The sequence below is a fragment of the Rhinatrema bivittatum genome, chromosome 5 (genome assembly GCF_901001135.1).
Source record: "Rhinatrema bivittatum chromosome 5, aRhiBiv1.1, whole genome shotgun sequence".
NCBI lineage: Eukaryota > Metazoa > Chordata > Amphibia > Gymnophiona > Rhinatrematidae > Rhinatrema > Rhinatrema bivittatum.
The window spans coordinates 135462513-135476130 of NC_042619.1; the positions used below are offsets into that span (position 1 = coordinate 135462513).

Here is a 13618-nt window from a genome sequence, read left to right on the forward strand (position 1 = left end):
TAAAGGTAGTATTTTTAATAGCAGTCACTTCTACCAGAAGAATCAGTGAGCTTCACCATACTGAAAATTCTTTAAAAGAATAGTGTTACTTACGCATCCAGAATTTCTGCCAATAGCAGTCTCCAATTTTTCATTTAAATCACTTTATTATTTTTCCAACTTTCTTTTCCAGACCTTGTACACGTGTCTGAGATAACTTGACATACTTTGGATTGTAAGAGAACTCTATCTTTTAGAAAACCACCCAACTCTTCCTGTTATGACTAACAGATCTGTATTATCCATTACAAACGTACAATTGCAAACAGGATTTCAGATTATGTATCAATTTGTTATGGAAGATAACCTTACAAGGTCATGTAAAAGTTCAGAAAGTCAGAGCAATACATCCTTAATGGCTTATCTTTTAAGGATGTATGTAAAGCTGCTGCTTGGAGCTCAGTAAATACATTCCTCACAGGACAAGCATGGTAGTCCTCACATATGGGTGACATCACAGGATGGAGCCCAATCATGGAACACTTTTGTCAAAGTTTCTAGAACTTTGACTGCATCTACTGGGCATGCCCAGCATGGCACTAACCCTGCAGCCAGCAGGGGGTCCCCCTTCAGTCTACTTTTTTCCGCGCAGCAGTAGCCACGCGGTTAAGGAGCTCCACAGAGATTCCTGACAGGAATTTTCCTCACGGAATAACTGAAAACTTTCCTACCCCACAGGGGGTCCCTCCTTCAACTTTTTCAAGCTGCGGTACTCCGGTAAATTCTTTATCCGTTTTCGGTCGATTCCCATCGAGTTTGGCCCTCGCAGCCAACTGGCCGTCGACCGTACCGCAGCTCAAATTTTTCAAGGCCATGGCGTTGGGGTTCCGTCGGTGCCCAGACTGTAACCGACCATGTCCATAACAGACCCTCATAAGGTCTACGTTATGTGTCTCGGATGTGAGCACGATGTCCTGACCTGCATCAAATGTGCCCTAATGACACCAAAAGGTCGCAAGGCCAGAATGGAGAAGATGGAACTTCTCTTCCATGCTCAAACCCTGATGCCTTCTATTGCATCAACGTCAGAACTGGCACCGTCCACTTCACCCCGGTATCGACCACCGGTCGGTGACTGTCCAGCATCGACGACTTCTCGGCCTTCAACGCCCTCTACTCCCCCTCAGGACCGAGGGGATCGTAGAGAGAGACATCGCCATTGACATCGGAAATCTCGGACCATCGAAGGAGCAAAATCATCGACCTCGCCATTGTCTGAGCCGCCATGGAAGAAACCCTGTCCACAAAAGGCACCGACCTTTTCTGCGACTGGTCACCGAGGCAACCCTCACCTGGATGGGTTATCGGGAGCCACGACTCCACCTTTAACGGTGGTCCCTCCGGCAAATGCCTCTGCCTCCTTCTCCCCTTCCGGAGCCGGGGCTGATTGCTCCAGGTCTCCGTGAAGAACTGGACCAAATGGTTCAGGAGGCCATCGACAAGGCGATGCATCGACTCCAAGTTCCTCTGACACCGGTGCTGATCGTGGAACCGACCACCGACCGATTCCAGCAGCGCTGTCACCGCTGCTCTCGAAGATGGAAGCGCTTATTGCCGCTTTTCCACCGATGAATCCCAGGTCCACTGATGGCTCCGGTGCCCTCTTTGCTTACTTGGTCATCTGGAGGAGAACACCGTTCCGCATCCCTCCATCGGGAGTCCTACCGATGCCTCAGCCATCGATGCGTCCATCGGCACCACCGATCCGTCCATTGATGCCCCTCGCTTGCACCAGTGCCTTCGATGCCTTCATCGGTGCCTCCACTTCTGCCTTCAGAGCCTAGACCTGGACCTTCGGGAATTCCACCGCTCCGTCCCCCTCTGGTTCCTAGAAGGGCAGGTGCTGATCCCGATGATATCTGGACTGATGATTCTTTCCCCAGACACTGATGATTTGCCTTCACCACCGTCTTCTACTGAAAGCAGGAAGCGTTCTCCTCCAGAGGACCTTTCCTTCATAAATTTTGTGAAGGAGATGTCTGAATTGGTTCCCTTCCAGTTACAGACCGAACAAGATGACAGGCATCAAATGATGGAGCTATTACAATTCCTGGATGCTCCCAAGGAAATAACCTCCATCCCTATTCACCAGGTTCTTCTGGATCTCCTCAAAAAGAACTGGGAACACCCTGGCTCTGTTGCTCCAGTCAACAGGAAGGCTGACACCACTTATTTAGTTCAGTCAGCCCCAGGTTTTCAAAAGCCTCAGTTGGATCACCAATCTGTGGTTGTAGAATCGGCCCAAAAGAGGGCAAGGATATCGAAACCCCACTCTTCCTTTCTGCCAGGCAAGGAGCAGAAATTTCTAGATGCCATTGGTTGCTGTGTCTTCCAGGGCTCAATGCTCATCTCCCGAATTGCCTCTTTATCAGCTCTCTATGACCCAATACAACAGGGTCTTATTTAAACAGATATAAGAATTGACAGACTCCCTGCCTCAACAGTTCCAAGATCAACTTCAAACCCTAGTGAACAAGGGCTTTGAGGCAGGCAAGCATGAGATAAGATCATCTTACGATATCTTTGACACTGCTACCAGGGTATCTACAGCTGCTATTTTGGCAAGAAGATGGGCCTGGCTCAAGTCTTCGGACCTTCACCCTGAAGTACAGGACAGATTATCCGACCTGCCCTGTGTAGGAGACAATCTGTTTGGCGAGCAGATTCAACGGACTGTGGCAGAACTCAAGGACCATAATGAGACCCTGAGAAAGCTCTCTCTGATGCCTTCTGAGTATTCCTCAGCATCTCCGGAAGGACACTAAGAAGTCAATCTTCCGTCCGAAGAAATCCTACCCACCACCGTCTAGAACTCGTTGTACAAGACCTTTCCAAAAAACCCAGTTTCGTCAACTATGAAAACAAAAGCTTCAAGCAGCTCCTCAGCCGGGCCCTGCTTCCGGTTTTTGACTCCTGCATAGGGAGCAGCAGCCAGCTTCTACTGCCAGAGATACCAGTGGGAGGTCGATTATGCCATTTCAACAACAGGTGGCATTCAATCACCTCAGACAAGTGGGTCCCTTGCGATAATCGCTCAAGATTATCATCTGAATTTTCTCTCCATTCCACCGGACCTCCCCCACCTCTACCGACGTGGAGATCATCCAACCACTCCACTACTCCTGGAGCAGGAGGTCTCCCTCCTCCTCCAGGCCAAAGCAATAGAACCAGTACCCTACTCTCAGCACGGCCTAGGGTTCTATTCCTGGTACTTTCTAATCCCCAAAAAATTGGGAGGCGTTCATCCAATTCTGGACCTACGTGCCCTCAACAAGTACCTGCATCGAGAAAAGTTCAAAATGCTAAGCTTGGCTTCTCTTCTTCCTCTTCTGCAAAGAGGAGACTGGCTCTGCTCTCTAGACCTCCAGGACGCATACACACATATTGCGATAACTCCATCTCATCGCAGATACCTGAGATTTCTGGTAGGCCCCAAGCACTATCAGTACAGAGTGCTTCCGTTCAGCCTCGCGTCTGCACCACAAGTCTTCATGAAATGCCTCGTAGTTGTTGCAGCCTTCCTCAGGACTCAAGGTGTTTGTCTACCCCTATCTAGATGATTGGTTGATCAGGGCTCCCACTCAGCAAACTGCTCTGTCGTCCCTACTTCACCCCCAGCTATGGGCCCATTCTATTGGTATAACTTCCAGGCCACTTATAAATTTGAAAACAGTCATCAGCCAAGATTACAGAATGCTGTAAGGTCCCACGCACTCACACTTTCTGCAAATCTATGAATCATAGGTTACTCTGCCGAGAACAGTTTTCAAGATCCTCTTTCATGATTTTAAAGACTTCTATCATATCCCCCCCCTCAGCCATCTCTTCTCCAAGCTGAACAGCCCTAACTTCTTTAGCCTTTCCTCATAGGGGAGCTGTTCCATCCCCTTTATCATTTTGGTTGCCCTTCTCTGTACCTTCTCCAATGCAACTATATCTTTTTTCAGATGCAGTGACCAGAACTGTACACAGTACGCAAGGTGCAGTCTCACCATGGAGCGATACAGAGGCATTATGACATTCCGTTTTATTCACCATTCCCTTCCTAATAATTCTTTACAATTGTTTGCTTTTTTGACTGCTTTGGCACACTGAGCTGATGGTTTTCAAAGTATTATCCACTATGCTGCCTAGATCTTTTTCCTGGGTGGTGGCTCCTAATGTGGAACCTAACATCGTGTAACTTCTGCATGGGTTATTTTTCCCTATATGCAACACCTTACACTTGTCCACATTAAATTTCATCTGCCATTTGGATGCCCAATCTTCCAGTCTTGCAAGGTCCTCCTGCAATTTATCACAATCTGCTTGTGATTTAACTACTCTGAATAATTTTGTATCATGTGCAAACTTGATTACCTCACTCATTATATTCCTTTCTAGATCATTTATAAATATATTGAAAAGCACCAGTCCAAATGCAGATCCCTGAGCATTGTTTACCCTTTTCCACTGAGAAAATTGACTATTTAATCCTACTCTCTGTTTCCTGTCTTTTAACCAGTTTGTAATCCATGAAAGACATCGCCTCCTATCCCATGACTTTTTAGTTTTCTTAAGAGCCTCTCATGAGGGACTTTGTCAAATGCCTTCTGAAAATCCAAATACACTATTTATTTGTTTATTTATTTATTTAAACAATTTTGTGTACAGTGAATTGGTCAGAATTCTGACCGTCTAGATGGTTCACAATTAACATACATAATTAAAATAACAATACAAATAAAAACATAACATATACTTCGTTTCCAACATTGACTAATGAGGGACTGTTGAGGGGAGCAGTAGTGTTACTTTAGAATTCAATTGATTTTGTAAGCCAGGGTAAAAAGATACGTTTTTAGGGATTTTTGAACTCTTTCTTATTGGCTGTCAATCGAAGTTCTTCAGGAATAGAGTTCCAGAGGATGGGTCCTGCAACAGAGAATGCTCGTTTGCGTGTTAACTCTAAACTTGCTGTTGTTATGGATGGTATTTCCAGGATACATTTGTCCATTGATCGAAGTTGTCTTGTTGGCTTATATATTTGTAATAATGAACAGAGCCAAACTGAATCAGTATTATATAGGAGGTTGTGGATTGTGATTAGTATCTTATATGAAATACGGTAGGATATGGGTAACTAGTGGAGATGTTGTAATACTTGTGTAATATGGTCTCTTCACGTTAAATTAAATAATATCCGAGCTGTGGCATTTTGTATAAGTTGAAGAGGATGAACAGATGATATGGGTAGGCCTAAATATAAGGAATTAGAATAGTCTAAATTTGTGAATATCAATGCTGAGTAACTGAGCGAAAATCAGATGGAATAGCAGAGGTTTTAATTTTTTTTTAACATCTATTGGTTCACCTTTCTCCACATGTTTTGTAATAAACCCGAACCCTCCATACAAACCCCCCGAAACATCCGAACCATTCTAACACACCTAAACCCTGTACATAGTTTATTGTTATACAAATATCATGCTCAATGTTAACGTCTTGGCTATCTCATTTTTCAGATTAGCCTGATTCCTATGTATTTCAAGCTATGTTCTTATAGATCCTATCTCTCCCTCCCCACCGCCCTGGTTTATGTATTTTCCATTCTATGTTATTTTGTTTTGATGTAAACAGATGTGATGTCCCCACTAATATCGGTATAGAAATGTAATAAATAAATAAATAAACTCCTTCAAAAAACTGAACCAGATTTGTGAGGCAAGACTTCCCTTGGGTAAATCCATTCTGACTGTGTTCCATTAATCCATGTCTTTCTATATGTTCTGTGATTTTGATGGTTAGAATAGATTCCACTATTTTTCCCAGCACTGAGGTCAGGCTCACTGGTCTATAGTTTCCCAGATCACCCCTGGAGCCCTTTTTAAATATTGGGGATACATTGGCCACCCTTCAGTCTTCAGGTACAATGGATGATTTTAATGATAGGTTACAAATTTTAACTAATAGATTGGAAATTTCATTTTTTGAGTTCCTTCAGAACCCTGGGATGCATTCCATCTGGTCCAGGTGATTTGCTGCTCTTTAGTTTGTCAATCTGGCCTACTATCAGGTCGATACAGTAACGTTCAGTTAAAGATTCCCCGTCTGTAACGTGCTGTGAGCGCACAATACAGACGAGTAAGGCGGTCCAGCAATACAGTCTCCAGTTTCACGCGTCCTTAGCGCTTCCTAAAATAGACACATAACCCTTCCGCACCCAGCATGAAAATGAACGAAAAAGCTGTATAATGAAGCTTTTCCCCTCCGATACTGTAACGGGCGCTGATATTATCTCCTCAGTAACCCGCTGTTCTGCCGCGGCCTTAACGTGCTAGTTTACCGCCTCCCCCTAGTAGGAGTTAGTGTAGTGTAAAAAATTGCTTACCTGCCCTGGTCCCCCGGTCCAGCCGTCCGGTGTAGCCCCAGTCCGGTCTCCTGCAGCCCCATCTGGTCCCTCCTCCCAAAGCAAAAAAAAAACCGAAAAAGTAGCAAGGCTCGGGCCTGCTACGGTAGTCCCCTTCTTCTCCCTTCCTCCCGATTTCGCGGGTAAGCGGCAGCGGGGGGGGGCCAGCGGGATCCGGGGGGCAGCAGCGGGGGGGCAGCGGGATCCGGGGGCAGCAGCGGCAGCGGGGGGGGCAGCAAAGAAGCAAAAAAAGCGGCAATCCGGGATCCGGGGGCAGCAGCGGAATTGATGCCCGTGCGATTTTGGCGCTCATGCCATGAGCGCCAAAATCGCACGGCCATTCATCCAGGCAGAGGGAACCGGTGGCGAAAAACGGCCCACGGTTCCCTCTGCCTGGATGAATGCACGGCCCCCGCCGGAATGGATGCCCGTGCGATTTTGGCGCTCATGCCATGAGCGCCAAAATCGCACGGGCATTCATCCAGCCGGACACGCGCCACCCATCCAGGGCAGCGGCGGGAGCCGGACACGCGCCCACCCGCCCCCCGGGATCTGAAAGCCATCAGCAGGATCGTAGCTCCCCCCGACGAAGACGAAGATGGCTGCCTGCACGGGGGGAAAGCGTGCAATTGGCCGCTGAAGACGTGACGTCACATCCCGTGACGCCAAACGTCGTGACGTCACGTCTTCAGCGGCCAATTGCACGCTTTCCCGTGCAGGGCGGCCATCTTCGTCTTCATCGGGAGGAGCTACGATCTTGTTCCTGATGGCTTCAGAAAAGTAAGTTACTTTTGCGACTTACTTTTGGGATCTTGACAGATCCCAAAAGTAAGTCGCTTTTGGAAAAAAACAAAATGTTTGCTTTTTGAAAAAAATAAAAAATTGCTTTTGTTTTTTTTTATTCTTCTCTGCCGCCGCTGCTGCCGCCTACCCGCCTGATCGAACACGCGCCTTTGGTTTTTTTTTTTTTTGCTTCGCCGCTGTGTCCCACCTCCTCCGGAGCAAGGCTGCTTTCGCGCCCTGCTCCGGGAGGAGGAGAGACACAGCAAGAAGTAAGTCGCTTCGCCGCTTCCCTCCTCCCGGTGCCTGGTCATTCCAAATGTCATTTGAAATGACAGGTACCAGCGCACCCAGGTTACTGTATAGGTGCTGTATTAAGCGCCTATACAGTAAAATGGGTTGCGCGGGCATAACCCTTCCCTATCGCTTCACAGCCGCGGCATGCATTTGCATGCAATTAGAAGAGGAGTATCTGGGACTTAGTGAAGAGAACTGTGTGGTGCGGGGAGGAAGGGTGCGCCTGACACTGCCACCACTGTTTCTACCGCGGCCTTACTGTATCGTCCTGTATATCTTCCAGGTTCACAGTGATTTGGTTCAGTTCATCTTACTCATCACCCTTAAAAACCCTCTCTGGAATTGGTATCCTCCCCTACATACTTATTAATAAACACAGAAGCAAAGAATTCATTTAGTCTTTCCTTCAATGGCCTTATCTTCCCTAAGAGTCCCTTTAAACCCTCGGTCATCTAACGATCCAACCAACTCCCTCACAGGTTTCTTGCTTCAGATATATTTAGAAAAGTTTTTATTATGAGTTTTTGCCTCTACGGCCAACTTCATTTCAAATTCTCTTTTCGCCTGCCTTATCAATGTTTTACACTTAACTTGCCAGTGCTTATGCTTTTTCCTATTTTCTTCAGATGGATACTGCTTCCAATTTTTGAAGGATGTTTTTTTGGCTAAAATAGCCTCTGTCACCTCACCTTTTAACCATGCTGGTAATCATTTTGCCTGCCTTCCACCTTTCTTAATGCATGGAATACATCTGGACTGCACATCTAAGATTGTAGTTTTAGACAATGTCCATGCCTGATGAACACTTTTAAACCTTCGCAGCTGCAACTTTCATTTTTTTTCTAACTATTTTCCTCATTTTATCAAAGTTTCCCTTTTGAAAAGTTAGTGTTAGAGCTGTAGATTTACTTATTGTTCCCTTTCCAGTTGTTAGTTCAAATTTGATCATGTTATGAAGAGGGGTTTTGGCAAGACTTCCTCTGGTCTCCTTGCTCGGCGTGCCCTACCAACATTGGGGCATAGGGAACTGGGCTTACGAGCAGGTTGAGCAGCTCCTCAGTGGGCTAGGCTCCCTTTTATCTTGGTCGGCAGACTGCGTGGTAGGCCACGGTGGTGCTATCATGTGCGCGTCTTTCTGCGTCTCATATTGCCTGCCATAGGACGTCAGTATGCGCGATGTGTCTGCTCTGCGCACGCGCCACATGCATAATGTTGTGCGTGAGCTTCTGCGCACAATAAAGTAAGCTCAGGGTACAGGAAAAGCCGGGTGCTCAAAATTTGAACGCATAAACTTTTAAGCGCGAGCTGATCAACATTCAGTTACCGCAGCCAATGGTGCCAGCAGCCAAGAAACATAACTGTCCTACTCTCTGCGCTGCTTGTCATATTGGGGCTTCCCAGTGCAATGTAAAGTTTACTAAGGACACGAGGACAACGGAGACAGTGTATTTCTAATGATCAAAAGCCTTTATTTCTTATGCGCATAAGGAAGTCAGCTCCTAAGTTTGAGAGACTGACTTGATCAGATATCCAATTGATTGTACTTAAATACAATTTTGCTCTAGTGATTAGTATAACACTCCTGTGAGTTAAGATCACAAGGTGAAAACATTTGCTGATATTAACATTCCTAAGCGTCCTGAGAACGCTAACCAACCTTGAGGACATGCATTTGTTTTATAACTCTTCATTGTGTTGCCTAAAACTACAAAGAGAAACATTTGTCTTTTCTGTTATCTAAGTGTGAGATAGTTTCAGAGACAGTTTCAAGACCTAGCAGTGCCTCCTGGACCTCTCTGGTAAATTTCCACTAAACAGATGCCCCTAATAAATTTTATTATCACAGTCCCTCCTTTTGGCCCAGGGGGCAATGCTTGTCTTAAATGTCTACTATATTTTCACTCATAGTGCATAACCTATTAAATTCTTCATCTAAGGATACATTCTGGGGCACTGCAAGTGTGGCTGAGACCATTATTTTAGGAATACTTTTTTTTACATAAAAATGCATTGAACGGATACACACAGAATAAGAAGAAACACTATTATTGTTATAAGTATTAATAACCTAGCACCATATGATTATTTTTAACTTTTTTTCAAGAGACATAGGGTCGGATTTTAAAAGGGTTATGCACACAAGGTATGTGCGTAACCCTTTTAAAAAACCCCTGTGCGCGCCGAGCCTATTTTGCATAGGCTCGGCGGCGCGCGCGGCAAGCCCCGGGACGCGTGTAAATCCCGGGGCTTGCAAAAAGGGGTGGCCGAGGGCGTGGCCAGGGGGCGTGGTTTCTGATCGGGGCGTGTTTCGGGGGCGTGTGGGTGGTCCGGGGGCGCGGCCTGTGTCGGGGCCTGGCGCACGTAAGTTACCACTGCCCGGAGGCAGTAGTAACTTTTCAGATAAAGGTGGGGGGGGGGGGGGGTGTCTAGATAGGTCTGGGAGGGTGGGTTAGGGAGGGAAGGTGCGGGGGGTGTGGGGGTGTGGAAGGAAAGGTCCCTCCAAGGCCGCTCCGATTTCGGAGCGTCCTCGGAGGGAACGGGCAGCGCGCGCAAGTTACACAAATGTGTGCACCCCCTTGCGCGCGCCGACCCCGGATTTTATAAGATACGCGCGTATCTTATAAAATCCAGCGTACGTTTGTTCGCGCGCGCTGTCTTTTAAAATGTACCCCATAATCTCTTGTTGCATTAGTCCCATAATCTTCATTGTCTCATTCATTGTGACTTCCACAGTGTGCAGAAAGATTTTTTTAAAGGTACTTTCAAGTTCAAAAACTCTTACACCAGGGAAAAAAAGTCCTCAAAACTGTCCATCTGGAAATCAAATAGTGACTTGTGCATTCTCTTAAGGGTAAACCAGTTCTGGTGATGCTTGTTTAGGAAAAACAATGGTACAATGTATCCAAATGAGAACTGTGCAGTAGTATTAAAGGAAATAGTCTTTACTGCTCCCCACGGTGCAAAGAATCATAGTCCTGAGGTATTATAGACTGATAGCCTGCTGTCATTTACTCTTTCCTCAAAGGTGGTGAAGTAGATTTTGATATGTTCCCCTCCAGTAACACAAGAAGGCCCAACACAGAACAGCCTTGCGCTTCATGATAAGCTTTGGCCAGCAGAAAACATGGGAAAAGGAGTGTACCTCATCATGTGTATAGTTCCCAGTACACCTGATGTTGCATCCATAACCAGTAGGGCAGGTTCTCCGGATCCTTTTCTCAGCCTCCATAGGGCACAGCTGGTGAATAGCATGGACTGACTGGCTGCTTTTGCTGTAGTCACAACGAGGTAAAAGTCCTGTTGAAGCATGGAGGATAGGTAGGACACTTATGCTTATAGTCTCTGCAGTATGAAGGATATGCCCCGCCACCACCTTGTTGTTAACCTTGTATAGATGAACAGTCCTGTTTAGTTTCTTGGTCAAAGCATTCATGCACAAAGCTCCATTGTGCAGACAAACGGTATATTTCACCATACAGTAGTAAACTCTTTTTATAAGTGACGTTCATAGTATCTGTACAGTTTGCCCAAGGTGTGGCACCCTCCGGCTGAAAACACCACCCTGCCTGTTTGGTGCGCAGGGGTAGGGCATAAGGGTTAGCGTGGGTAAGAGAGACAGCAGTAGGTGCAATTTAATATCCCAATTGAGGATGGAGGATTCATTAAAAGGTACAGGAACAAACCCAGAGCCATCCAGCTGTAGATGATAACATAGCCAGCAATCTGAAAGATTCAAAGATTTCTGCAGTGTTTTAGTATAGGCCAGATAAGTCTGTACATGGGGCCCAAGATAGGGCCATGCCTTTGCGGAGGTGCAGATGAATCGGAAGCAAAAGCAGTATCATGTCTGTTCTGCAGCCTCGTGAGAGAGAGTTCTATATTCAGAGCTTCCTATAGTTGTAGTACTGTTGTTTGGTTTGGTTTTTTTTTGTTTGTTTGTTTTTTTTTACAGTGGGAAAGATTTACCCAGGTAGGGTGTCCTTCCAATTTTTACTGCAGAATGTGAGGTTAATGTACCTGATAGGGGCCCCTCCACCTGAGGGTCAAGGAGTTCTTTCATCGGAAAAATCTGAGAAACAAAAATCACAGGTTTCACACTCTCAGTAGGACACAGGGTCCACTGGAGGAAAAAGATGCTCGTACTTTCTGCCAGTGTGAAGTCAAGACTTCTGCAACATAAACAAATAATGGTTTAAATATCTTATTGGGAAAAATATGATTGGCAGTGGAGGGTTTTTGGTATTAGACCCAATAGCCATTGGTTGTCCAGTGACTATTTCAAATGGGGTAAGCCCTTTTTTGGAATGAGGTGATGCCTGCAGGGCCATTAGTGCTAAAGGGAGAGCCCGTAGCCAAGTTAAATTCGTTGCAGCCATGATAATACCCAGCTTAGTTTTTTTAACCTGCCATTGAAGTTTCCTATAAGGGCAGAGGCTTGGGGTTTGTTAAAGGGTGTGGAACATGAGAGAGATGCCTAACGCCTTGCTTAACGACACTACTATGTCATTAACAAAGTGTGACCCTTGATCACTATCAATTGATTCTGGAATTCCATATCTTGGAATAAATTCTTTCAGCAGAATCTTAGCTACTGAGATAGCATCTGCCTTCACTACTGGAAAAGCCTCCCCCCACCCTGAGAAACAGCAAAACATTGTTAGTGCGTACTTGTAATATTTGGCATAGAGGCAATTCGATAAAAATCAATTTGGATTTGCAAGAAAGGGCTAGGGGGGCGCTTTAGGTGTGCAGGGAGATGACTAAGCCTTTGGATGCTTTGTACAAATTACATTGCATGCACTGAGAAACATATGGTAATAGCCAGAGCCCTGACTGCTGAGATCAACCTCCACCAGTGATGAAAGAACATGACCACTAATGCTGCAGGGGCTGCATGGGATGCCTGGTGTATAGAAAGTAAGATATGGGGTCAGTATAGTGTCGGGGGGGCCACTATTTCGCCATTTGGGCTGAACTATATTTGATCTTGTCCCTGATTTTTGGATAGTGGCCCCTCCTTGTTTCCCCACAGCTTCCAAAATTTTTCCTTATCCTGCACCTGCCACTGAATCAAATTTTAATATTAAAGTCTTTGTTTTCTTTATGTGGCGTGTGTGTTAACAAGTGGCATCCCACAATTCCCACAGTATTGTTGGTTAGAGCTGCATGCTTAGCTGCCTGATCTGCTAAGTTGTTCCCTTTGGCAACAATTGAATCTTCTTTGCTATGTCCAGCACATTTAACTACTGTCAGTAAATCTTTAACAAAGGACCCACTCTTAATTATTTCTCCATTGGCTGTTAAAAACCACAATGCCCCGTAATCATGGACCACCTCAAAGGCATACCGTGAATCAGTGTAAACAGTGAGACGTAACCCCTTTCCTCTAGACTCTAGAGCAAGCCCGAGTAAGGGCTACCAATTCTGCTGTCTGTATGCTGTGTGTGCTGATCGGTGCGTGAGTGAGAGGTCCAGCTTCTAGCACTTCCCACTGGGTACATACAGCATATCCAACCTTCAGTGAACCTGGATCATCATAGAGAGCAGAGCCATCTAGAAAATAAACTGCATCAGCATTAGAAAGAGGGATATCTTTTAAGATTTCCCTGGGCTGCAGTTCATATTCCATTAGCATTGCACAATCATGGTCAGGGGTTTCTAAGCTAATTATTTCTGGTAGTAAAGTAGCAGGGGTGAGGGCCGAACAGTGATGAAATAATGAAGGATAATATTCCCCGATTGTAAAAGGAGTTCATATCTTGTCATGCATTCCAAAGTGATTACCTGGTTCTCACAGGACAAGCAGGATGGTAGTCCTCACATATGGGTGACATCATCAGGATGGAATCCAATCACGGAACACTTTTGTCAAAGTTTCTAGAACTTTGACTGGCAACCCACTGGGCATGCCCAGCAATGCACTGACCCTGCATCCAGCAGGGGTCCCCCTTCAGTCTTCTTTTTACCACGCAGAAGTATCCACGCGGGTTAAGGAGCTCTCTGGAGATTCCTGACAGGAATTTTCCTCACGGAACTTCATTCAAAATTTTTCAAAAAATTCTACCCCATAGGAGTCGTGTCCCCCCCCCCCCCCCCCATCGATATCCATACTCC

General features: G+C 45.8%; 1 protein-coding gene across 7 annotated transcripts in view; it reads left to right on the plus strand.

Moving 5' to 3' along the window:
- Positions 1 to 13618, plus strand: part of SUGT1 (SGT1 homolog, MIS12 kinetochore complex assembly cochaperone) — a 328950-nt gene that overhangs the window by 245581 nt on the left and 69751 nt on the right. The gene's annotated exons all lie outside the window — the stretch shown is intronic.